At 42.8% G+C, this 27793-nt stretch overlaps 1 protein-coding gene across 6 annotated transcripts in view; it reads left to right on the top strand.

Moving 5' to 3' along the window:
- The first annotated feature begins 2033 nt into the window (after positions 1–2033).
- Positions 2034–27793, top strand: part of atp2b4 (ATPase plasma membrane Ca2+ transporting 4) — an 86282-nt gene continuing 60522 nt past the window's right edge. For 3 of the 6 annotated variants that reach the window (XM_072666139.1, XM_072666137.1, XM_072666142.1), the window contains exon 1: positions 2035–3034. The gene's annotated coding sequence lies outside the window, so the exon portion shown is untranslated. Of the gene's footprint in view, positions 3035–27793 lie in introns of all 6 variants that reach the window. The other 3 variants (XM_072666141.1, XM_072666140.1, XM_072666138.1) reach the window with 2 other exon arrangements.

Raw genomic sequence — 27793 nt, 5'->3', positions numbered from 1 at the left:
ATTTAAACTTTGTTTATTGTTTTGGTTCAAATTATATCCAGTGGTCAGCAACTGTGTATTAGCATCCTGGTGATAGTGCAAATGAACTGAAATCAGCCCTGCACATATTAAGCCTTTTCTGTCTAATGCCAATATGAACATAACGTGTAAGGCTTGTAGCCAACCAAACGATACTCAGTTATGGATCACTACACATACATAAAGTATTTCAGATGTCTCATGAAGCTTGTCGTGCCTTCATGTATACAAGCCTCTTTCAGTGTTTGTTCAAAGTGTTTTTGTTCAATTTATTGAACCTAGTTCAGACTACAGTTTGTGTAGCATAAGAAATATGATGTTTCTGATACTAATTAGATAAATTACTACCAAAATGTAATTATTCAGGCTTGCCCTATCATTAAAAGCAGTTCTCAATTAAAACCTGAGCATTTGCAGGCCCTAAGCATAATGCTACCTGGGACCCTGCCTCCGAACACAGTCATATTATACTGTGCGCAAGCATGAATGCCTTGTACATACATCCTCCCATTTCTGTGGAGGTCACAAGTACACCTATTTTCACAAGTACAGTCATACACAGTAGCAGTAAATTGCTTTGATGACTGTCTATTTACATGATAAAGCAAGATAAGAATACAGGATGGCTAGAATAAATTAAATTAAAAAATAAATAAATATCCAAAAATTTAAATACATTTTGAACATTTAAACTATCAGTAATATATAGAGATATAGTCATAGAATATACATATAGAATATATAGAAAATAGACATTTAAAAATGTAAGTTTGTAAAGTATGAGTTAAGGATTGGGATATTTGCATATATCAGTCTTAAAGCCACAGCGATTCTCACTTCACCTTCGTCAGGTAACTTATGAATATAATTAAATATGAATATAATTAAATTATACAAGATATAAGATCAAATAAGGAGGCAAAGTCAGAGAATTTTTGGGCTGGGATTTTTGGAGTGGCTTCCTGGTAGCCCCCTGCCCCGTAGCCGAGGTAAGCCATGGAGAAGAAGGGAGGATATGGGGTGAGGATATGAGGTGGGTGCAAAGCTGTTCATCATGAAGGTGCTCAGTCTAATTTTGTTAGTGTGCCTTTAAGACTGATATATATGTAAATATCCCAATCCTCAACTTTCACTTTGCAAACTTACATTCTAAATATCTATTTTCTGTATATTGTATATTTTACCACATCTCTATATGTAGCATTTTAAATAGTTTAATTTGTGATGTTTTTATATTTTTGATAGTTTAAATTATCTACATTAATGTTTTTTTTGTATTTAAATTTTTACACTTATTCTAGCACTGTATTATTTTCCTGATGCTATCTAAATGTCATAACTGACTTTTATATAAAACAATGAACAATAATATTAAAAAATATATAAAATATATATATATATACATATGCTACTTGTGGGACCCCCTGTTGCTCCGGAAAGAGAGGGGGTACACTTTATTAAATTTTATTTTTATTTTTAATAAATAAGTTTGTGCCTTAAAATGGTCACAGTTCCTTAAATATAGCTACCCATTGACTTCATCATAGGACATAGGACCTTTAAGGGTGTATACACGAGACTGCTCACACTGCTTATAGCAAGTCCTCATTAAAACCATTAAAAAAGTGGCGCACTTATCAGCCCGTGCATCAGATTAGGTCCTTTTTATTGATCAGCGTTATGGTGTCGTCTGAACGGCGGCTGTCTGGACAGCATGAACTGGAGCAGGACTTTGGTTAATGCGGCGTGAATCTGGGCGCCGGTTTGCACATCAGGCTGATGAGCGCGCCCCCCCCCCCCCTCTCCCCCCCTCTACACCACACAACCCGCGCTCAGACCCCGGATCAGCCCCCCCTCCCCTCCCCCCTATAGAACTCTCCAGCCTGCGCTCAGCGCTCTGATCCTGGACCAGCCCACACTCCCAGCTCAGCTTCCAGCCCAAAGCTCGCGCGAAAGTCCCTCCCTCTCCGCGGTGAACTCCCACCCAGCCCTCACTGGCTCGCTCCTCCGCCGCTTGCCATCTCTCTCCCCTCTCTTTCGGTTTCCAGGCGTGTCGTTTTTTCTTTCACCCCGAGGCGAGGCGAGGCGCGGCGAGGCGCGAGGGCTGCGTTCCCCCCTTCACTTCCCGACTTTTGTCCCTTTCCGTGAGGGAGGAGAGAAGACGGAGCCCACCCACCCCAAAACAACCCCCAAGTAAACACTCAAACTGGTACCTTCGAACCAAAAAAAAAACAAAAAAACAAACAAAAAAATAATAATAATAATTAGGGCGAAAGGGAACCTAAGCGACCCTCCATCCCCCTCTCCGCCTCCTCTCCGCCCGGGAAGAGGAGACGCGCGACCCGCGACGCGCGACCCGCGACCTGAGATCTGAGATCCGCGCGGCTTGTTTTCTTTCGAAGATTTGAATTCGCCCTCTCGCGCGCGGCCGGCGGAGAAGACCGTTTAACGGTCACTCTCGTTCACCCGAGCTCGAGCTCTTCTGCCTCTGAGGCGCCTCAGCTCGGCGGTTGATTAGCTATAGCTAGCAAACTCTAGCTACTACTACTACTACTTTCCCTCAGTGCGGAGTAGGCTAGCTAACTCTCCCTCTCTCTCTCTCTCTCTCTCTCTCTCTCTCTCTTACACACACACACACACACACACACACGCATATTCAGCGCCATTCCGCCAGCGCTCTCCGTTGGAAGTGTGTGTGAGTGAGTGACTGAGGGTGTCCGTAAACTCGCTGTACGTGTCGAGCCGTGCTGAGTAGCTAGCCGACCTGCTCATTCCCCTCACGGCTCCCCTCGGTTCGGTTCGGCGGTTTCGCCTCTCTGGCCGTGCCTCAGAGACTCTAAGGAGGGGGAAAGAGCGTAATCTTTCCGCTCGGGAGGCTGGATCTGGATTTCTAAGCTCTGAGGTACTTTCTTGCAGTGAGGGAGGTGAAGAAGGAGAGGACGGAGAAAAGGAGGAGGAGGAGGAGGCGACGGACGGAGGTCCCAGACGCGGACAGGAACGACAAACAACGAAAAAGGTAAAATCGCTCATTTCTCCCCTCTTTTTCTCTCATTGCTGCTTATTTTTCTCCCTTTTTTCCACAGGTGTGTGTTTGAGTGTGCTGCTGGGTTATTCCGGTCTATTTTCAGCGAACGGCTGTTTACTGGTACTAGTGGATAGGTTGGCTAGCTAGTGCTATGTCTCACCGACACTTTGCCAGCTAGATAGATAGTGAGCAGACCTCATTTCTCATTTCTCATTTCTTATTTCTCATTTCTCAATATGATTTATAGGATCTTTTATTTTTAATGAACTACATTCATGATCCTGGTGAAGAGAGGAGTGTACGCGGAAGTGCCAGTGAAGCCTCCTACTTCCACACTGTTGCAAATCTTCCCTAAATGGACGCCCAGTGCTGCTCCAGCCTATGGAAGCCCATACCCGCCACCCAGAAGGGGAAATGCTGTTGTTTATCCTAAAAAACATAGCTAGATCATCTCAAAATAACGAGCCAGGGTCTCAGATGATGACTTAGTATCTCGAAATATCAGGATAGTACCTCGACATATTGAGGTGGTGTCTCAAAATAACAAGTATTGCTTAAAATAAGATGACTTAGTATCTCAAAGCATGACCTAGTATCTCGAATTAATGACATTGTAATTCACATAGTAGTATCTCACAGTGTCGAGATAGCACGTCAATATAATGACAGTAAGTAATAGATAGATACACTAGTAAGTAGTATCTCAAAGTATCAAGGTAGTATCTCAAACTAATGACATAGCAATTGACTTTATAACAATGCCTTAGTATGGCAAATAGGAAATCACAGCCGTAAGCAACCACAGCCCGTCGCCTTCGATGAAACCCCAGCTTCAGAAGGTCAGGACAGAGCCAGAAGAGGGATGGTGAGGTTTTGTTTTTTTTTTTCTTCTCCCATCCCACCGACTCTAGCAACACTAACACGCTCCCCCTTGCGAATACGGAGGCTGAGCTTTATTCATAAGGTGAGCCTGTGACGTCATGCCGTGCTGGGGTAATCTGCTGCTGCTCCTCTCCTGCGATGGGCTGCACTGAAGGAGGGAAAGCCCTGCAATTTGTTGCTCTCTGAAATGGATTTCTGGGAATTTTGACGAGGGCTACTCCTCTCCTGTCCCATCCTGGGTTGGTAGAGAGCTGTTAACATGAACCCAGTGAACGCTTTCATATCTAGTAGTCACCTTGCAATTTCTCCGGACTTGCAAGGTGCCTTCAAGGTGCAGAAGCTGCTTGCTGTGCAGCGCTGTGATCAACAGTCACCAGCAGTTCAAAGTAGCTATGGATCTACTTGGTAATGGAAAATCTTAATATACCTCTTGTACTAGAGTTATTGGCACCCTTGGCGAAGATGAGCCACAGGGGCTGTATATTCCGTGATTTTTCAATGTTCAGTTTTTTAATGAAATCTGTTGATACTTTGATATAATTACTCTTTTTAATGTCATAGTATTGAAGATGTTATTCTGGTGGACGATCTATGGATTTGACGCATTTATGTTGTTTACTGTCCATCACATAAGCTTACAGTGGGACATACTGCTTGTAATTCAGTTACTTTGTGGAATCGGTGTGTGCATTCGTGTTCTTGCAGCCTGTATTCTGTGTCTTGTTTGTGAGCTGCTGGCTCGGCGCATTCGGAGCCCAGGTCACGTTACATTTGCTTTACAGAAGCAAACACATCGCCTCGGTACAAGGCTGGAGTTGTAGAGGCTGTGCAAGGATGAATTGCAGGATTTGTTTTTCTGCATGTCCTGGCAGTTAGTTTGTTTATCATTACTCGCTCACAAAGCCGCCTTGTTCAAGATCCTCTTTTTCCTTTTTTTTTATTTTCTGTCCTTTATTTTATTGCATGTAGATGATCTTCACAAACTGAGGTAGAGGTAATGCACATCGTTTCTGTAGATTAATTTATTGTGTTAGAAGTAGATAAACATCATTAAAAGGATTAGAATCTTTCAAGCTGCTGCTCGTCCCAGACACTAATTGCAGTGGCTGGGTCTGAGCGGTTCACAGAAGCAGCAAGTCTGCAAGTGGGTAAGCCAAGTTTGAACCACAACCTAAATGCATATAGTTTGACCAAGTGAACGCCACCCTACTTAATTCCTTACAGTGCATGTTCTAGGCAGGGTTTTTATTTTCAGTTCCTTTTTGAGATCTGTATTGCTGTGTCATCTTCATGCTTATCCATTACAGGTAGCATCAGACATATCTTTACTCTGATGCAAAAACCTTATATCTTCATATATTTTCTACATGCTGTGAATATTGTAGTTTCCTATATTGTATCAAAATGTAATGACACATGGACCAATAGAACCGCTGCAGAATGACTTAAAATTAGGTATTTTTACATGATGTCTATTGAAAGTTAATATTGGAAAGTGTTACTGCAATGCAGGGACCTCTCTAATTTTATTAGTATTCATTTCTTTATTTATTTGCTTACTTGGAAAATTCAGTTCCTCCTGGTTTGCTGGTCACGTTCCAGGAAAGTGACAAGACACACTCAAGCCTTGTGTTACAAAATGGAATTGTATGTTGTGAAATACTCATGTTCACTATCAGGGTGCATGTTGCTTAACTGGGAGCATTGTTGTTCTGAAACCACAATAATTGGAAACGTTTACGACACTGTTTGCATGTGCAAGCCTGCTTATTTTACTTCCTTTATTATAGGAAAAAGTGCTGTTACACTAAATTACTCTATTCAGGCCCCGTCTGGAATAATAAATGGGAACTAGAGATGGGCAGGATGATGATATTTTATCATTGTGATATACAATATGCATTTCTAGGCATATAGTCAGTGCTTAAAGAACACTTATCAACTTTACATTTAATTGCAAACAGAGGAAGTAGGTTTGTTTAATTGGATGTGCAGTGCAGTACCTTGTAAATAAAAATCACTGTACTACTTTGAATAGTATTTTTTAATCACTACCGATGCATTTGCGCTGCTATCACATGTATTGTGATAAATATTGTGTATTGTAAAAATGTAAAAATGGTGATATTATATTTTAACCATTTTGTCAGCCCTAGGCTGGACTTTACATATTGAGACATAATAATAATAATATTAAACGTTATGTTTAGTATTATCAGGTTCCCCATTATGTTTTTTATTATGAAATCTGAAACAGATCTGCTGTTGTTACTTTAAAGTAAAGGCTGTATTATTAATCTTTAGTTAATCCATTGTGAGTTAATTATATTGTGCCACCATAATTATACAAGCCGTTCTTCTTATAGAATTTCCTCTGTACATCCATCCATCCATCTTCTTATCCACTTGTCCTTATCCAGGTCGGAGCCTACTCTGTATCACTGAGTGCAAGGCAAGAATATCCTCTGGACAGAGCCCAAAAAGATTTTTGGGTAATACTGATTCTAAATTTCCACATAAAAATCCACTAAATCTGATCATTTTGAGTGAACATTTAAACATGTATGTAAAAAATATATAATTCTGCCAATTGAAATGTTGAGATGACTTTATAATGTAGAGAACATATTACAGCATCATTCATAAATCAGTGTCCTACTGTGACATTGCTCTGAATGGTTCAAAGTAGGGTTTACCATTGTGCCATACATTAAAAACAACATCATTGTTGTGTTCAACCACTATTATTGATTAAACATGACAGGCCAGCCAAAGCACACTGATATAGCTGGTCATGTTGTAGGGCTAAGTGTTCTGTTGAACCACAAGAGGACCGTTATGATGTATGTGTATGTGTATGTTCTGCACTTTTTGCACTTTACATAATCCTAGGGGGTTGTACATGGCGCAACCAGGAACTTTTCGTCACTGGTGCAGCAGACTCCAGCAGACTGATGCAATTTATTGTTGAGCATATCAAGCTGTGTTTACTTGGCTAGCATCTGCTCCTTCTAATTAAGAGAGAGTGCTGTGCTGTCTTGTGTTCCCACTCCACCAAAAAGAGATGGGGCCTGGGCAACACCAGCCTTGAGCTCTGGTAAGCAAGTCTCTCTGGTGTGACTGCAGTCTATAAATGGGAAGAGTTTTGTCTCCAGAAGTCAGACTGTAGCACACAATGTGACCAGATGCTTATTGGTGCTGTATCAACGGGAGGGGGTGTTTTGTGCACCATGAAGAGGGAAAAAGAATTTAAATGTCGTGTGATGTGTGAAGTAGGAAGTGTTTCAGTAGTGCCGTTATGGATAATGTTTGTATTATGACTATCATAATTACATTTTCTGGCACCATCCAGAAGAGGATGGGTTCCCCTTTTCAGTGGTTCCTCTGGGCGTTTGTTCCTCATGCTCAATGATGGATATGCCGCTGTTGAGCTGAGATGGCATTTTAAGGATGTGGACCAGGATTTCTGATTTAAAATGCACTATACTTTATTAGTCAAATTGAACGTGATTGGAGAAAATATCCTTTTTAAAAAATGTAACCTAAATAAACACTGAACATTTATTTCAAGCACTTCGAAACACTATCAAAACAATAGCATTTTCAGATTTAGGAAGAACCTGAGCTTGTGTGCCAGTTCTTTGCTCATGTTTTGTCACCTCTCACCTTTGTGCCCTCCAGTTTGCCATTAGTGAGAATATTAACACCTCTAAAGAGGCCAACAGTTGTTCCCAAGTCAAGAATGGCTGTGTAATGATTAATGAGTTCAGGTGCCTCTCGGCCTGTGTTCCTGTCCTTTTCCTAATAACGCTGTTTGTGTGCTTATGCTAATTGAGCTAGTGTGCTGCTGTGTTGCCAGCTCAGCCATAGAGTCCACACATTACGATGGGCTGGGAGTGACCAGCCCTGGGGCTTAGCTTGAGGCAAACAGTGCACTTGTAAATAAAGGTGGAAATCAGCCACTGTGTTGTGGCTTGTGGCGGCGCTCTGTTCGTAGCCAGAGGAGTCCGGGGATTGGTGGGGGGTGGGAAGGGGTGGGGTGTCTGCTCCACTGGAAGGAGCAGATGAGACCGGGCTGCTGACGGAGATGAAGTGAGGGGCCTTCCTGTAACAGATGCTTCCCTTTAGTGTGTTGGAAAGGCAGACACGCTGTATTTGCCCCTTCCTGTCACAGCAAGCTTTAACACTTGTGTTGTTTTTGGTGGGGGCAAGTGGAAGAAGCATGGCCCCATCTTCTCTCATTAGTAAGTATGGTGTGAGCAAGTGCAGAATGAGTCTTGGGCTCGCTTGTCTCCTTTGAACTCTTTCTCCCACCCTCACACTTCCATTATGGACTCTTTTAGCAGTGCAGCCAGTTCCTAAAAGAAGGGCTTAGCATGCATTTAGAATTTTAGAAAGCAGTTGAATTGTATGCATGTGCCCGTATAAATGTACATGTGCAGGAGCATTAGTGGGTGTATATGTGGGTTTCATGGAGGACATGCTTTGACTATGAATGTAATCTGAGCACACCACATTGGCTTTTATAGAGGAGGTACAGTGGATGGGGGTGTGGAAAGTGACACTGACTCATGGAGCTGAACAGCATAAACCAGCCAGGGACTCTGTGGGGAAGGGCCCAGGAAGCTGAAACGGTGGAGACAAGCACTCATAGCACATTATTTCTGTAACTTTTCCTACTGTTCTGGGATCAGCTTTCTGGTTCCTCTTGCAGTGGTCAGGGCGAGGATCTGAACAAGGGAATCTGGTGTTAGACCAGCACAGAAGGGCACCCTCTAGCCAGAGCTGTACCCAAGCTTTGTTTGAGCAATTGTGCTGCTCGTCAGGCCCACGCAGTGAAGGCGGTTACATAACGATCGCTGATGTCTCCCAGCGCTCCTGCAAGAGTCAATCGACAGGTCCAACGTGCTGCCTCCAGCGATGGCCTTGTCCTACGGGGGCTCCAGTGGGCGGAGGCGTCAATAATCCGAAGGGAGGAGGAGGAGGAAGAGAAGAAGAGATGGAAAAATACAAGGCTTTGTAGATTAAATCCTCAATGGGGGAGGCTGACGCAGAGCGGTTTTGCTTGTCACATTGAATAGAACTGCTTTGCCTCACGTATCAATTTGTGGATCATTCTTGAGGATGGGAGCTGAGAGAGAGATGGATGGAGGCAAGGAATCTAGCACAGAGAGCCCTTCAGCACTCTATGGAGAGCACTTGCATGGAGAGGGCGTAGTCTTTATCATATACGTAGACAAGGCCTTTAGACAGTGGACAGGCAGGCTTAAAAGCATGACTGGTCAAGCAGTGCTCAGGTTGAGAAGGCAAGGCAAGGTGGGTTTAGGCCTGAGGTTGGGAAGCTTTAAAGTGTGGAAATGACCGTGACAAGTGCTGGCACCCTCAGAGTGCCCTGCACCACAGCTTTCAGCACGGCTGTATTAGGCATGGAGGATAACTGGAGTCCATAGGAGGGAAATGACACTTCACATGGATTTTCAAATCTAGTTTGGAGTGTATTGGAAGGCAGCAGCAAGACCTTGGTCGCACTTGGCTTTGTACTCAGTTGGGCCTTCTTCTGCTTCTTGAGGGGAAATGGTCTTTTAGAATGCCGCAGTAAAAGTCCAAAAGAGCTTTGACTTCAGGAATATATTTGTTATTGAAAAGGTAGGAAAGCACCAAGCTTTGACAGGTGGCCGTGATATGTCTGAGACGATGGCCATCTGAGGCCATCAGCCGAGAGAAGCCCTTGGAATGTGGCTGCAAATCGATTTACTCACCGTATCCATAGTGATGAGAATTTCAAAGAGGATGACAGGAAGACACCTGCAAAAATGAATGATATCGATGCAAAGAATATCCTTGCCATCTTGTATGAGCCTAGATCATATATGCCTGGACCCTGAAAAGAATCTGATGGCTAGTCTTGGTTCCTCGAGTAATTCTACTTCCATTTAGTTCACCTAAATGGTGTCCTATTGTCCATTTCAGCATTTTCATGCATTGGCATTTGTGCCTTTAGCCTGAGGTGTGAACCGACTACCAGGTTGAATAATCTGTACTAATGTACACTATATATTAACAAAGGTATTGAGACACCTGTTTCTTCTATAATCCCTGCTTTTGTTGGAGTAACTGTCCAGGGAAGGCTTTCTGCTAAATTCTGGAGGAGCATTGCTGTGAGAATTGGATTGCACTGGATGCACTTGGATTGCGACAAGAGTGTTAGAAAGGATCTTGGATGATCTCCTCCTCACCTTATAATGCTCCACAGTTTTTAATGCACCTGCCATTAGGCAAGGTTCATGTTTATCTGCTCTAGAGAATCTGTCTATTGGCAGTACTTCTCTTTAGGTACTTCTCTTTAGGGACTAGACTAGTGTGTTTGCATTTGTACATTGTAATTGTGGAATTGTTTGTAATTAGATCTTCTGTAGAGATGCATTTAAAAGTTAACAATAATAAAAAAAAACCCTCAGAGATACTCAAAGATGCCATGTGGGATATGCACATGTCGACTGTCTGTAGTGCAATCAATACTCAAGCTGATGGCCGGATCAAGCTGCCTGAGCTCCTTTTTACACCCAAACACCCTCTCTGTGTCTCTTTCTCTTGCTCTCTTGTGCTCTCTCTTGCACCCTCTTGCTCCCTCTCTCACATACGGATCAGCCTGCTGCATATTCATCTCTCCTGAGAGGATCAGAACCACAGACAGCATGCTGCTTGATTTAGCTGGAGTCAGCAGACTGTGATAAGCAGCAGTTGAGATGCTACAGAAGTCCTTCAAGGGCAATAGAAACTTCACTGCCAGTGCAATCGTGTCTAACATATAAATGCCTGGTTTGGGGGCACACAATAAAAAAATGAAGCATTTGCTGGGTTAATTATAGCCAATATTTTAACCAGGGAGTTCTTGGACTGTGAAACTCTTTCAGTGACAGCCATGATGTGATCAAAGAGAGCTGACAAATAAGGGCTCTAAAGGATCCCAGTTGTTAGAAGAAGAATAAGCCTTCTTTGACATGGCCCGCATTCATTTCTGTATCAGATTGAGTTCATTTACAGTGCCAAGCACTCTTACTGAGCAATTCCTCGAAAATTAGCTCTACTTCATCAGCCTCTTCCACTGACTGGAGGTGCATCTGTCTCAGGTGTTCTCTGTCCAATGTTCTTCCTCAAGCTGAAGGATGAAAGCTGGCAGGAACCGGTGTGAGGGGCTGATAAAGAGATATGGAATTGATGAGGAGGAAAGAGGGGTAGAGTTAAAAGGATTAGTCTCCATGTGTGAAAGACCCATTAGACTGATACTGTCAGCCACCTAATTAAAAATCCTATGAAATGGGGTGTTCGCTTTCAATTACAGCTAATTGAGAGCCTTTCGAATAAACAATTGCAAGATTGGTCACGATACATGACAGCTGCTTTTGATTTGGTAGGCTATGGTTCTAATGTGGTCCACCTTTTGATAAATAAATCAAACTGTACCAGTTTCCATTGAATCCTCTTAACACTGCTTCAACTGTAAATAAGTTTATTTAGCCACTGGTAGGCATAGGCAAAATTATGCAGGAGTTTCTCTGTATGTTTTATTTAAATGAAAAGAGTACTGTATTCAGTGCCTGGTGTCGTGTAACTTGTTAACCAGCTTGCAATTTTAATTTCCATACAGTAGAAGACTCAGCTGAAACCTAAATGCTTCAAGGAAACTGCATCTAGATATTTTTCATTAGCAAAGATGTCCTATGCAAATAACTCTGATCCTGATGCCATGACTGTCTTGAAGCATCACAAGGTTATGCGAAAATTGATTTTGGCGCAGTGTTGATTTTAGTTCAAGTTAGAACAATGCTGTTAGTCATGATACAACATGCCTACATTTCTTATTGTGCAACCATTTGTCTCCTCGTTGTTGTTGTGCTTACACTTCACTGTTGTTAATCTTTCAGCTTGATTTGTTCTACCTTAAAGAGTATAGGTGAAATAGATTCTGCCAAAATAACATAACCCTGAGAATTGTGTTTTGGGGGTGAGAAGCAGAAGAAACATGGTCACAGAACGTTCAGGTTTTCTAGTGTATTAATGCCAAAAGCCAAATGTAGTACAGGAAGGACGGAGCAATAAGAAATGGGAATCGAAGTGAAGTCCTCATAATTATTGCTTTAAGTGCACTTTACTTTAATCTGTTTAGCTTTCTGTTGTTCTTCTCTTCAGCAAAGCAGATTAATGATCCATCTTGATGCTGTTGACTGACTTTTATTTTCCCTTTAATTTTCATACTTAATTTTTTCTGTATAATTTCCTCAGTCTACTGTTGGTTGGTTGTGTTAGTTGTTTGTGTCTCAGATTTGCCTGGCACAGAAACAGTGCTAATTTTGCTGCCGGGCAAAGAGCCAAGTGGGGAACTCTTGGGTGCGATGACTCCCCATGAGGCCCTGGGCTGCAGCATCGGGGTGGGTTCTGAGCCCTCTGGCTGCTCATCGACTGCTTGTGTCTCTTTTGCCCCAGTGAGCTGAGATATCTGCCTGCATTCTGATCGCCTCCGTAGGGCGCGCTGATTCAAATCTGGCCCCTCAACAGATCGTCTAAATGACAAATATGTGGCTGAAATATGGTCGTTCACTCCGATGTACTGGACTTGGATGTGTTGGCTCAGTGTTCTCCAGAGCTGTCATGACATCTTAGCAAAAACATATACGTCAGACTGTAGATTGTGCACCACATCCCATTATTCAGAAAAGGTGGAAAGACGGCAGGTTGGCCCTTTATCTGTCTGTCAGTGCAATACAGCGGAGGAAAGGGCTTGTTTGGGTACTGGAGAAGGGTGTGGTGCTTACACATTGTTCCTGAGTGGCAGTGCTCATGGAAGACATTTTCACCACAGGCCTCAGTGTTAGAAACACTTAGGATGTTATTTTTCTGCCTTCCCGCAGCGACCTGAAATTGCATTGCAGCCAACTTTAGTTTCACTTTACACAGCCAGTAAAATAAATTTTCCATGAATTGGTTCATCTGATTGTCATGTCTAAATAATGTAAATAACATGTAACCGAATGTTTTCTGTTTTCATATGGGTGGCCATGTCCATTTATATCTTGATATCTTGTCATATCAGCACATTTCATTCTGATGGAACAGCCTAGCAAGCAGTAGAATACATTTGGTTTCAGTGTTGCACTCTGATTACTAAAAGTAACCATGGTTGCCTGTTGCAGTCAAGTCAAACGTTTCTCGCCCTGTTTTGGGGAAGTTGCTCCCAGACCATGAACTCGTCACATGTGGAAATAACCATGTAATTTTTCCATGTCACACCCCTATTACATATAAGACAGTGGTAAAGTAGAAGATATAATAAGTGGGCTGAAAATATGTTGGCCTATTGCACACTTTCTTTGGATGTCCATACTTTCCTGCTCAGCCACTGCAGACAAGAACCCAGTCAGGCAGAGGCCGTAGGCAAGACAGCAACATGTGAGCGAGGCTCAGTGCCAGAACACAGTGCAAGAAGGACTCTTTGTTGGAGACTCCCTCTCCCTACTTTTTCCATAGCTGAGTTTGGGCCAGCTGCTAATGTGGTTTTGCATGTGACATAACGTGGTGGGACAGATCGAGTCATGATACGCCCAATGCTGTAGAAGAATTGTGGTGTGGAGTCCTGCGAATCAACTGAGGGCCTTTACAAGAAATTCCATTAGCCTGGTTTAAAAAGCCCCATTTGTAGTTGCCAAATGCTTCACATTCGGAGAGCTTGCTAATGTGAACAGACTCGTTCTCACCACATCTGCAAAAGTCTCGTGATGTTCGTGAAAGGGAGAAAGAGCATTTCAACAACAGTCACCTGAGTCTTAGTCAGATGTTTCCTTTTAGACGTCTCAATTTTGCCAGCTTTTCCGTCAAGTTTGCAGAACTGTATTGAGCTGTATTTGAGCTGAGCCCCATAGTTTATCCATTTGCAGTGTAAAGCTGTGTTTGAGTTGGGTTTTCTCTGGGGTGATTGGCTAACATTGGGTGGAGCTGTCTTCAAGAACTCTGAGACAGTTCCCTTGCGAGATACTTGGATGGATGGAAGCACACAGGCTGCAGAAACAGCTGGTCGCTCACTCGACGGGCCCAAGGCCTAGGGTCACCTCCTGTGACTTATCCCTAGTATTAGTGAAACCAGAGAGGCCTGGTGGAGGTCAGAAGGGTTTAACTTTTGACCCCATCACAGACGCCACTGGCGTCCATGAGTCCCCAGCCGAGCAGAAGCCTGCTCTTGTCTAAGGGAGCCGTGACCTTCTGTGACAGATATTGTGAAGCATTTCAGTTGTTTAAAGAATTTTATGCCATTTCCTGTGAATCCTGGGGGATTTTCACTTTTAAATTTTATTAATTTTCTAAATGCTTAACTAATGCGACATGACAAGATTTGTGAGGTCACAAAAAGAAGCAATTAATAAGCGGGTCATATTAATTTACTGGTTGCTTTAGCCTTTAACAAGTAGTGTTTTCTCTGTTGGCTGAAAGAGAATTATTTTTTGCCTTAGATTTACAATTTGCGTTTGGAGTGTCATGTACTACATGTACTTGTTGGGGTGTGTGTATGTGTGTGTATTGAGCCCCCTTCTGCAAATATTTGCAAGTGACATTTTGCTTCCTGGAAGAAACTCTCTTTACTGTTCTTCAACAGAGTTTTCCTCTGAAGCTTCTCAACACAAACTTTCTTTTGACATTACATGTACATACAGATTATTTGTGAAAAGTGAACACTGCACAGTTTTAAATCAGTCATTCAATAAATGTTAAACCAGCAATCAATCACACTATTACTATTAGAAAGGTTAAACTGCTCTGATTTAAGTGAGAGAAGCTGGTTAGCACAAACTTAGTTACAATAACAGTCTGCTCACCACAGAACAAATTCAGGTTTAGCTGACAGAAAGCCCACTTAGAAACGTTTAGACGATAATGATCAAGCGACTGCTTCTGAAAAAGAACAGAAAGCTGAATTTAAAGTCTTTTACACCATAGTTTTGGATCTGTAGCCCACTCACTTAGCTAACCTTTTGCTTAACTAGCTGAGCTACAGCTACTAACTGCTGAGCTACTGACACAGGTGTTTCCGAAGTCAAGCGAATGGTGTTGGGAGGAACAGAATGTAGATGTAGAAATGAGAGAGCTAGTTTCTAGGCTTAGATAAGTTAGCTACCATGCTAAACACCACAGCACAGACCGTGTTTCAGCTAACTCAGACTCAAATAACACAAGTTAAGAGGATAAAACCTCATACCTGAGCACAGAGTCAAGTGAATGATCTTAGGAGTGTTTTGACTGGTTTCATGTACTGGTTCATCATTGCAGTCCAACTCAGCTTTGCTGAACTTGAACTTGCTAACTATGGTGGGCTTGTTTTCAGATTGTGACATCTTGTAAAATCTTGTCCTTATTTTGAGATCAACATTTTTAAAAAACATGGTATATGCTATTACTGTTATAATGAACAAGCCTAGTGTCAACTGACTAACATCCATGGATGTTTTCCCTGACCACCAATAGAATCATTCTCAAAAGACATATTGAAAAGTTTCCCTCTGGCCCAAATCTAGACTGTTGAACGTTACCTTAGTTGTTTTATTCATGTCTTTGTGCTCACTGGAAACTGGGCATTCTACTGTTTGATGACATTTTATTTGAAAAGCCACTGCTGCCGATCAGTAATCTGTTCTATAAAAGGCAAAGTCAGTGCACCAGCTGCCCATTTGCTGAAAGCAGTAACCAAGAAATGCCTGTATGTTCGGACTGTCTGCTTCCTGCCCCCCTACTCTCAAGCAAGACTCATGATAACAGAGGATGACATTTATAAAAGTTATCAGGGCACAATACAGTTCTGCTCAGGGTGACAGCAATTCAGATGTAGCAGCAACAGCAAGGCTTGAATAGGACAGAAAAACTGTAAAATAAGAAATGAGAGAGTGGCTGAAGTTGTGAAGGCACAAGGCCCACTCCACTTGTTGGCAGGGTGGTGATAGGTGCTAAGGCCTCCTTGGTTCTTAGAAGGAATCCAGGTGGTGTTGTTTTGTGTTCAGACATGTTGGTGCTCACAACTATATATTCATTGCAGTGAGCCCAGACTTGCATATCGCTACGAGTGAAAGAGAAACAGGCCCTCTGGCCTGGTTTGTCATCAACCCAGTGGCCAATAACCGAGTGAGGTGTCGGCTAAGGGTGTCACAAATGGTGTGTTTTTTACTTCTATGAAAGCGTATATGATACTAAGCAATTTGTGTCCGTCTCTCACGTGCCAGTCTTGCTTTCTTAGCCTTTAAAGCTTTTTTATCCTTACTTTAGATGCATTTAGTATCTAGTTCTCTAGTTCATCAGGCACTTACTCTCTTACTCTGTCTACAAAGTGCTTGCAGCCATTAAACCTTTGTGCTTGCTTTGTTGATTTGCTGATAAAAAGTGGCTTTCATTTCGAAGTCTCCTTTGCATGTCTATCGATCCCATTTATGATCATGGTATTCCTTCATTTAAAGGCATTACTGGTCTTGTGGAGCTTATTCAGCATCTCAACATACAACCTACCAAGTTATAAACATTAGAACAAAAAATATTGGTTTACAAGGTATGCATACTATCAGCAGTTTAATTCAGGTAACACTTGAGTAGAATCTAAGTATGACTCTGCTCAGTGATTTTTAATAGTTTGAGTCAAATGACAAGGTCATATTTCTTTGTCTTTTGGATCGCTGCTGGTTATTTACATTACATGTGTCAGGACTGATACCAGTGCTCCAGGACAAACAAGTTCTTTTGTGACCAGGAAACCAAGTTTATCAAGGCCTTCACGTGCATCGCTTCAGAGTGTGAACTAAACTCTGGCTTTTCTTCTGCCTTTGGTAAATACAAGCAGTATTACAGGCCAGGACCCCGCCCAGCACCCGCACTTCACTGGCACTAATCAAAGCACCAAGCCTCACAGTGAGCACCTCTACCGCTCGTTAACACTGTGCACTAATTGAAAATGCCGGACTCATGCAGATGCTGCCTGCACATCAAAGCGCCTCCCTTCAAAGCTCCCTGAGACACCGCACAGGTGAGACGGGAGGATTACTGGGACGCTTCTTTGAGTGAAAGACACTAAGTGGAATTGGGTCATGCAATGCATTTTTGGCTTGATTTTACAAAGTGTTGGCTCTGACTCTGGCAGCTTCTGCAATAGCTACACAAAAGCACCCGTTATGCTTGGACTTTATGTTGGAGCTGCACTCCTTCTGTGCGGTAATAAAGCAAAAGTAGCATTGATTTGCTGCTGTTTGTGGAGATCATACAGCCACCCCGGCTCCCTGAGTGTCAAAGTGACAGTTTCAATTCCGTTCTTGGTACACAATAAAAATTGTCAGATGCCTATTATCTTGGCTGTCTTGCTCATGGGTCTTGGGTGTGTGTGCGGTGTATTTTGTCGTGCTATTGGCTGGTTCCTTTTATCAGTGGCATTTCATTTAAGGGCTCGACTCCCTTTTGACCCCAGTTCATCATGAATGTCACTGTGTGTGTGTGTGTTGATTGCTTTTGTTTAATGAAACTGGACTTCATCTCAGTAGACTGGCAGTCAATTTCCAGTAACAAGTACTCACTGAGAATGCTCACACCATGTAAAGGTCTTAGAAATGACATGAGTTTAATTCAATAATAGGAACCTTTTTTTTTCCTCAGAGTTGCTGAAGAAAATCACAGTGTTTATTTCTTCCAAGCTACATCAGAAAAAATGCCAGACAAGACACATGGATCACCTGATTCCATCATGGGGTCAAGACTGTAATAAAGCATTCACACCATGAAATTTTGATTTTGAGTTCAGTAAAACAAGATTTGTAATGATGTTGGAGGGACAATGATTAAACTTCAACTCTCCAAGGCATCTCAAAAACAAGTTCTGTATTTGATTTTTTTTTTTAATAAATGCCTCAGTTGAGCTCTATAGTGTGAGTTGTTGTTCCACTTAGGCCCTTTATCCCATTTGTCTCTGCTGTAGATGCAGCTTCTCATGTGGGACTACTGAGCTGGATAAAGGTGTGCATATTAATCCTGGAGATTGCTTATACTGTCAAACATAAACCATTTATATGTTTTATATAAGCCACAATTCAGAGTCCCTTGTGTGGTGATGATTAAACATAATCTGCACCTTTACCAGTCTGGACCTTTGCCACACCAGGTCCTAAAAGTCATCTTAACCTCAACTCCATACCCTCCAAAAAGAGATGTGTTAAAAGTGACAGAACTTAAACACATGAAGTGAGTGTGCTTTGAGACGACACATTGTGCTCATTTATACAAACTGTTTTAGTCTAATAAACACACAAATGTGCGGTTCCTGCACAATGTGTATCATGTGGACAGTACAGCAGCTTTCTAATTAGAAATGGCACAGCAGATGTGAAAGATACCAGATGTGAATTATACCAGTTTTGACATCAGTTATAAAAAGTGTATTGTAACATGGACAAAAATATTGGGACAGCTGCTCATTCATTCTTTCTTCCTAAAATATTTACTGTCCAAAGAAGGCTTTCTACTTGATTTTGGTGCATTGCTGTAAAGATTTGAATGCATTCAAACTCATCCCAAAAGTATTGGATGTAACACCATCATTCCAGAAAACACAGAATTTGCTGTGTCAGCAGTGGGTGCAACTTAAAGCAACATAAAGTATCTGAATGCATTCATGAAAAGGGGTATCCACAAACATTTGGACATATAGTGTCTAAAACCAGATAATGTCTAATTACAATGACCAAAATCTTTAAAGGAATAATGTGACGCATCCAAAGATGAGTCACCACCCTTTGTTCATGAGAAAAAAAACAATACTAAATCTATACTATGAAGTGTCTTATTGTCAGGATTATACTGAGTGCTAAGAAGGCAGTAGTGACAGGCCTAGACATGCAGAGTTACGCACTGTGTTCTTCTGGTTTTACTCCAGTGTAGCGTGGACTGTATATGCATTGTGTTTATTGAATTTGGTCTTAAAAATGGTCTAAAGAAACACAACACAACCATTATCAGAACATGAAATGTGGACTGTGAGCTGCACCCTGGTAAATGTCCGTTGTGTTCCCCGGGAAATTATTTTCCTCAGGTCTTGTTGGGATTTCTGCACCGTCTTTTCTCATTGGTCTTTCCCCCTCTTCCTTGATTATATCCTCTCATTCAGTGGCTGCAATTAGGAATTGTTACTAAACAAAGTTCCAACCCACACTTCTTTTTGGGTGTGGCTCAATGGAACAGGGCACAAAGGCGAGTGGTTATTTTCCTCCGCCCTGGGAAGGTGCAGGGGAGGGCTGCTGAGAGCAAGGGAGGAGGGATGGAAACGGGAAAAGAAGAACAAGGAACGAAAAAGCTAGCCAGAGAGAGAGCAGATCAGGGAGTGGAAAGTTTTCTAGTGCCATTTTTTTTCCCTTCCTTTTTTCTTCAGTCAGGCAGAGCTTTTCCTAACCGTGTCACGACAGCATAATAGAAAAGGTTAGAATATGCAGTGAACTAGGCCTGGAGGTGGGTAATGAATAGTTTTGGAATGCTTTTCCTCTCTCTCCCTCGCACTTTGGCTGGGTTGGAGTACAAACTGGCACACAAGAATGGAATGCTTGGAATTAGGTTCACACATGACTCCTCAGTGAGGCTGCACTGGGTGGGACTGTTTTTCCAAAAACACACACAACACAGTCACTTGCAGACCTCAAAGACCTGCAGAGTGGCATTCCAGGCTACAAGACTACAGATTTCATTCTTAGTGTATCACAATCCAGGAATGCATGAGTGTCTTAAAAATGCTATTTAGCCTGATCAAAATATTAGGCCAAATTCTTTATCAAACATTTACTGACTCTTTTATGTGGCTAAAATATGTATCTGTCATTAGACTCTTGAAGCGGTGTAGACCTGTGCAGTGGCCGAATCATTGTTTTTATTTGAGCATTGTTCTAAAAGTCAAGGCATTTTCATTTTGATGAAAATGTGTTTTTGTGTTGCTCCAAAACATGGCAGCTTCGGTAATTAGCTGTCAGTTTGGAGAGAATTAATGGACTTGGAGCACTGGGATTAAAAGACATGCTGTGCTGATGGCTCTAAAACTTCAGAACATCATTAAAGAGACCAAATAGTAAACCCAAAAGGGGTGCAGTGCTCATCCAGTTCTGCGGCATAACCCAATTCTTCTCAAACACACACTGACACACACAAACTAACTTATTTAATCCTAGACATACTGACAATCACTCAGAGTTGAGCAAACAGAAACTCTGGCTTGCACATGTGCATAGACTTACAGACAGTATGCTGATAAGGTAACCAAGAGGCCACCACCAGTGGGTAAGAGGGAGCAGTGAGTCATGCTATAATTAACCCTGGCGCAGTCATTAAAGCAGGGATCCCCCTCCCAGTACACCCGCCAACACTTTATTAATAGCCCATCGCCAGCCTCTGGACAACCCCACTCCCCTCCTTACTAAACAACAGATGAAAAGCTTGGCATTCCCCTTCTCATTGCTCAACTTTGAGGTAGAAACGTTTTTGCCTGTTTAGAACCTGCTAACCCCTGCTTTTAACTGTCATGAAGACCACATTGTGGATCTTAGGTAGCATAATGGAGCACTGTCTGCCAACACCTTTCTGAGTCCCAGATTGACATTGAATCTGCCTGGGGCTAGATTATTATTATTGACTAGTATTATTGTCCATCGCTTACTGGAGTCTGATCTGGGGTTTCCCTTTCCAGATATGCATAAAGAAAAACACTGAAACCATTAGGAATCAGTGTATTCAGTTATTTGGACAGAGCTCTGGAAAAGCTAAAATGGAGACAGCTGAAAATTTAGGGAACGATTAGTGGCGATATTCATTGGTAATAATTGACAAATGCAAAAAGGGCCAGGTCTATAACACAGCACATAAAAAAAAGTTATTTTCCCCTTCAAACTCGACGTAGATGAGCTTCAAACAGCTAAGACATATTTGCACCAGCAGCACATTTGGGGACTGGTTACGCCTGACTCTGCATTGCCTGCTTTAAGTCTTATTGTTGTTTTTTCCGTTAGCTATTATTACAATGCATGTGAATTTACGCTGTGCCCCTCTGAATTTTAAATCATGACAATAATCATTAACAACGCCTCTAACGTTAGTGAGTTTTCTGACAAAAGCCCCACAGTATACACCTAAAGCTGTCACTTTGTCATTTTGCAATGGAAAATCTTTAAAACTAATTCCAATAACAAAGTGCAGACACTCCTAAATCGCTGGAATGGCTGTCTCCTCTGTCTGTCTTTCGGAGCTTAGTCTGCCTTCACACCCTACCTCTCTGCTTGTCACTACACGTCAGGCCAAGAAATGGGGCCAGCGATGCTTTGCACTAGGATTTTCTCTGCTTTGGGGACTGAAATATTTATCATAGTGTACATGACTGGTGCAGAGGTGGCAGTGTGGGCACTGTTCAGTGGTTTGCTTGATCTAGCTTCAGACCAAAGCACAGGGGTGAAGGCTGGGGTCAGTTGAGGCACTTGGTAATGTCTGTATGTGTAACGGATGTCGTAAGAGCTGCTGTCTTGGCTGCAAAGCCGCTTGCCTATCTCCCCGTTGGAAAAGTCATGGTTCAATTGTTAGCTTGCAGACCACATGCATGTTGGTACATTGTGTTATCAGTACATGGTTGAAAGTGTTTGAGAAGTTCTTTCAGCAGGGTAAGTAAGAATTCTTGTCAGCTTTGACAGTTTGTGCCCTGCAATTTAATTTTGACTGGTATAAATTATACTTTCACTCTAGCAATTGCTAGTCTTGAGTCTCTCTTTCTATGCAAGGTTTCTATGTTGTTCCCATGATCAGCTATGATGTGGCTATCATTATCATCTTCCCTGCGGCCCATTGCATTGATTAATTAGCGGGGGGATATAAATAATTCGGGGGGATTCAGATTTAAGTTGCTGGTTGATGATCCAAGCTTCAGTTGGAGAGTGAGAGGGAAATTCTCTTGTGCAGTTTAGTGTAGCATGGAACCGGAAACATGCTTTTGTATAAGCTTTATTATAGTGAGCCCGCCTGAAGGAGTAGTTGATGAATCTGTGTTAAAAGGGGATAAGGGGGGATGTGGTTGCTCAACTGGAGTGGCTTGGGAGTGGAAGGAGGGATGTGGAATGGATTAATTTCCTTTTATTAATTGACATGAACTGAAGTTCAGGGATGGGCGGCCCTCATCATGAGGATAGCAAGCCCATGCAATTCAGAGATAAGAAATGTCCCTCAATGCTTGACTTGGCTTTTAAATTGTATTTGGCTTTGAATTTGGCCTTGGGGTTTTATATGCTTACTTCTTAGGCACAAGATGTGTCATATGAGGAAAGACTTCTGGCATCTAGTGTTTCTTATCAGTGAGACACATTTCTCCAGTAGAGTATGATGAGTGTTTAGTTAACTGAGCGATTCAACAATTGCAGATAGTTAGTGAACGTCAACTGAAGAGAGTCCTCGTCACAGCCGCGTCCGTAGTAGGTATGAACCAGCCTTTAGATTTCTCTTGCCATTGAGTGTCTCTGACCAGCCGTTGCTATTGTCACAAGCCCCCTGAGCATGGCTAGAGATGCCAGCAAGAACCAAAAAGAGCCCTTCTTGCTATTGCTGCTACATGTTCAGTCCACATTCGTCTTTCTGTTGCTACTACAGGATCTGTTCTAGGTCTCTTGCTATTGCTGCTACATGGTCAGTCCAGGATCTCTGTAGTCGGTCAGCTGTTGCTGGTGAAGAAAATCATGCCCATATTTCTTAAAAAAAGCGTGGTGTCACAGTCTGTATGTCTGACTGACCATCACTGCTCTCTCTGCCGAGATGGAGATGGAGTGCTGACCTCAGTGTGCTTTCTGTCAGATACACAAACATTCTGCTGCATCCCCAGAGGCTCTGTCCTGTCATTCAGCCCTGTTTGTTCCTTCTACAGCCCGAAACTCCGGAGGGACCCCGCTGTTCAGTTTCTTTTATGACTATCTCTCTCACAGAAAAAAATTGTGGAGCAGCACCAGGATTACCATCTTCTCAGCATGTATTATCCAAGCCATTGTACCACTGTTGTTTCCTTGTCAGTGGCGAATTTATTAGCTCTAGAGAGGCCGGCATGAACTGCCTTGCTTTTTCTTGAGGGTGTAAACGGCATTGCTCTATTACCTAGCTATACAGAGGAGCGCTCCATCCAAAGGAGGAATTGAGATTCTCTGAAGGCTCAGTGCTGCTAAAACAACATACACCCCTGTTATGACTACCCTTATTCTTGTTACAGTGTTGTGATGAATGCTAAGCAGAGGAGTGGAGCTATAGGAGAAAGAACACAATGTTAAATGTTAAGTAATGTCAGCTGTCTAGAATTATTCTCTCCTCAACATGCTTTCCCCAGCTGTACTCCCTCCACACAAGTGTGCATTCTTATTGCCTATCAAATGGGCTAGCGCCACACCTCTAGCTTAGAGAACGTAAGTGGGATCTGCAGCAGCTGAGTGATCCTTCAGTCCGTGTAAATTGAACATGGAAAATGATTCCGGGCTGCTTTGCCAAACAATTGCATTGCAAAGTCCTTGTAAGATACCTGGAGAGGAAATCACAGTCATCCTCTAACAAATGATACAGAAGTAGATTCTCCCCTTTTATGTTTAATGACTAAAGGTTACTTCTGTAGGTTTGCCGTGGAACTTCGTGGGTAATGTAGCCATCCAGGAATGAAAGCTTTTTGAAACTTTGACTTTTAACAATCTTAAATAGACTTGCGTATGTGCTTCCTGACACTCTATAACCATTTTCACGTATGAACTGATATGTCTGGAGAGTCGGGTCCGAGCATTTTCCAGAGTTACCCTTTCACATATGTAGCACACAGCCATAGATTCTCTATGTAAGATGTGTTCTCATTAGAGGAAATGTCCCGAGGGTTTAAACAAGGGGTGGTGCCTGTGTAGTGTGTGGTGGAAGCACGGCATGACTTAAAATGTATGCTGCGGAAATAGCAATGTTTTGTTTACAGAATACTCCCAAAACTGAGAGAGTGAGGACTGACACATGCCTCCTCCACCCAGCCACCACCTCTTTTTGAATTGAATGATGACGTTGCATCAGTGACACATCAGTGATGTGGTTGTAAGAGAGAGCCATCTACCCACCTGGAGAGATGACCAGGCAGCATCCGAGCAATCCTCGGGTCACAGTGGCAGCAGCTTAGTCAGCTGGACCACTCAGAGCCATCAGTAGTCCTCAGTATTCCTGTTCAGTTTTCCATGACCACATGCCTTGAGCTGTCATTGGCTGTAGTTCGTCACTACCCTCACTGCCAATCACAACCAGTCACAACCCTTTTCACACTAATGGATTTGGACTCTCAGACTGGTCCAGATATTTAGTCTACTAGATATCTTTAAGAGATGTGTGTGAGGCAGCAGAAAACTCTCATTGGGGTTTTTAAACAGTTCAAAAATGATGAAAAGTGATGAAACCAGCACAGACCAAACACAAATTTCTCTCACTGACCTCCAAAAAACTTGGCGACTGGTAAATCCGGGCTGAAATCTGTTGTGAGAACTTCACATTACTTGTTCACTGGATTAGCCTCTTGGCTCCAATTCAGAACTAAAGACGCAAACATCACACATGACAGCATGTCTTGATTGGTTGATTAATATATTTGAGAGAAATATTGAAATATATAAGTGGAAAAATTGCGTACATTTGATTTTTGTTTGTGATGCTTTGGAAATTTTGAGCCCGGGTTTTCCTGTTCGATTCTGAATCAGTGATCCTCTGTCTCTCAGGCCACAGACAGTAAGAATGCAGATTTGCAGGTTGCCATCTTTGCCTGGTGCTTTCTTGGTTCTATGCCTCGGGGCTGTTCTTCACCTTTTGATTTAGTTTTTTTCTGCCCTTTTGTTCCCACGGAATAATGACGTATGGGCCAATGAATGGCTGTGATTTTGTTCTCTTGACCTGATAGGTATTTTAAACCTTGCTTTGTAATTGAAGGATGGTTTAGTACAGTCAGTATAATCAGTTAAATAAAGTCTGTGTAGTGTTGTCTGTGGGATGAAAAATAAAGCTGAAACCAAGGTCAGAACACACTTGGCCTTGCTGCTCTCTTTGCTTCTTGGCGTTGGTCCTCACTCCCGCTTAGTGTATTCATTCTTGTATCAGTCTCTTGTGTTTTTCTTCTGTCTCTCTCTCCGTCCACATTTCCCTCTGCCAAGGCCATAATATGCATGCTCCCCTTTTTCTCAGCTGCCTCCCTTCCTCTATTTTGCCTCACTTAATTCCCCTTCCTCTCTTTTTCCAGTCCCCACCACCCTCTCCCCTCCCCTCCCCATCCTCCTGCCTGCACTTGGGGATTTCCTCTTTCTCTCTGGTCATGTGACTGCAGGGTGTGTTCTTGTGCAGCGCTGAATGATTCAGTATTCCAGCAGCAGAAGCAGTGAGGAGCAGTGCATACTTCTACACAAGCACTGCTGTTTGGTTTAAGAGTGTACTGTTCTGGTAATGTGGTATAGGGCAAAGTATGTGCTTAAGAATGCGCTGCACTGAGACACATAGGTAGGGTCATGTTTGGTATGGGTAAACAGCTGTACTCCAATTGCCCCATGTAAATGTCTTGTCTGTTCGGTGCGCAGCTGTTTTCGGAATCAAATTAATTTCAGTTGCGCGCGAGATGCCGTTCACTGTGGTCACTTGTTGTAAGGTTAAACTAATCTAATAATGGAAGCTGCAGGAAAGCTCTATTTCTTCAATTCAGCAGCCCAGCTGTGTGCCCCGCTGCAAATGAGAAGTGAGATCAGCCTTAGCAAAAATACCTCTGAGCTCAATGCATATTGCTCATTAAATACATGTTACACTGTTGCTCAGGGCTTGGTGATGGCTCGGGAAGCCCAGTGTGGATGTAGTGCGTGCGCATGTGTGTATGTGTGCATGTAGGTGAGTTTGGTGCAGGGAGAGCAGCTGAGTTGAGGGTTCTGCATTCTGCCGCTTTAGTATGCAAGGCAGGTGTGGCTGCAGTCGGAGAGAGGCTGGGCGCAGGCCGCCGCCTACACACACTCACACACACACACGCTCATACACAGTGCGTATTCCACCCCGGTCCTCATCCCATTACATGCCTCCAGTTACACACATATGGCTTTTTCTCTTTTCTCTCCTCTTTCTCTCTTTTTTTTCTCTTTTTAGTGTTGCTCTTTTTCTTTCTCGCTTTCTCCCTCCCTGTATATTCCTTCTCCCTTTCCCATCTTTTTCTCAAGAACCATCTCCCTCACCCCACCCATTGCGCTTTCTCTCGCTCACCATCTCTGTCTAGCACTTTTTTCTCTCTTTCCCATGTTGTCTCCCTGTCTATTCTTTATTTTCCCATCATATTCTCTCTCCAAAACCCCTTTCCCTCACTCATTTTCCTCCCTCTCTCGCGATCACTCTCTCTTTCACACTTTCTTGCTCTCTCTCTCTCACATACGCACATATATACACACAGACTTCCTTGCTCTCTCTTTCTCTCTCTCTCTCTCTCTCTCTCTCTCTCTCCCGTAATAACACTTACTTCATGCTTCCACCTCTCACTCACTCACCTCATTCACTACTCACTGTCTCTCATCCTCACCCTTCCCTCTCTTCTTCCTGCATGTTTGTTATCCATCCGACTCGCTCCCTCGTTCAGCTTTCCGCCCTCCTTCAGACACTTGAGTGAGTGATGAATGAAAACCAGAGAAGAGTAGCCGTGGCCAGCAGAAGCCTGGGTGAGATGGATGGCCTCTCCAGGTCGGCCACGCGGAGAGGAGTGGGGGCTGGGGGCTGCTAGTTAGATGCTATCGACCTGACTCGCCACTACTGGCACTCCCCTGCACCCACACACTGATGTGCAGCCTCTAGAGACTTAAAAAATCAAAACCGTACTTCATTACTGAGCATCTGTTGCTTCAATATGTTTAAAAGAGGCTGCATCATGGAAAACTGGGTTATTGGAAAACATAAGTTTGATGTACTCAGCACTGCCAGGTTACAAGGCATCTGATTACTCGAGCCACCTTTAGAGGTCTTCCGGAATACATATGACCACATAACAAACACCAAAGCCTCTTGATGCATCCTTGATAGCGACAAAGCACTGCCCAGATTAACCATGTCATTGCTCCTGTCCAAATACATCTTTGGAAATTGTCTGTTATTTGAGTTAAACGGGCTAGTGTGTTTCTGGTGATAACATTTCTCCAAAATCTTTGTTGTCAGAGCAAAGAAAATCAATATAACCAATCAGTTACCTAATCAAAGGCCTTGGTGACTCTCCTGGGAAGCTGGAAGCTCGATTCCTGCCCCCGCCCCCTGTGCAAGCTTTGCTGAAATCAGTTGGTTAATGCTGCTTATGGGCTATATTACATTCGCTGACGCTCTTATAAAGCTCTCATACAATGAGCTCACTCAGGTGTTTTTCAAGGAAAACGGAAAGAAACAATGTAGGAAAACAGAAGAGGCTTTTAGTTAGGTGGGGGGCAACGGCGCTTTCCCCTCCTCCCTCTCTTAGGTCTAAGCTGAGTTTGTATATTCCGGCTTTCTTTCACTGACACCCTTTAAGTAACTACTACTTTGTAGCTCAACCATATCCATACACATTATGGCTGACGTGACTACCGCTGATGGTATACAGTTTTCTGTGGCTGGCACTTCTCTCACACACCAGGAGTGGCTCACTCATTATAAAAACCTGCAGTCTAATATCTCTTTAATGGTTTACTCTCATGCACTAAACCTAAGTATATGCTACAGGTGCTTCTTACTGGAGAATAACGTAAAATCATAAACATAAAAATAATTACAAATCAGATTGTACTTACAAACTTGACTTGACTTGAAGGCAGC

The sequence above is a fragment of the Salminus brasiliensis genome, chromosome 21, assembly GCF_030463535.1.
Source record: "Salminus brasiliensis chromosome 21, fSalBra1.hap2, whole genome shotgun sequence".
NCBI classification, from domain to species: Eukaryota; Metazoa; Chordata; class Actinopteri; order Characiformes; family Bryconidae; genus Salminus; species Salminus brasiliensis.
Note: the sequence above shows the minus strand (reverse complement) of the source record. Positions and strands in the feature narration are given on the sequence as shown.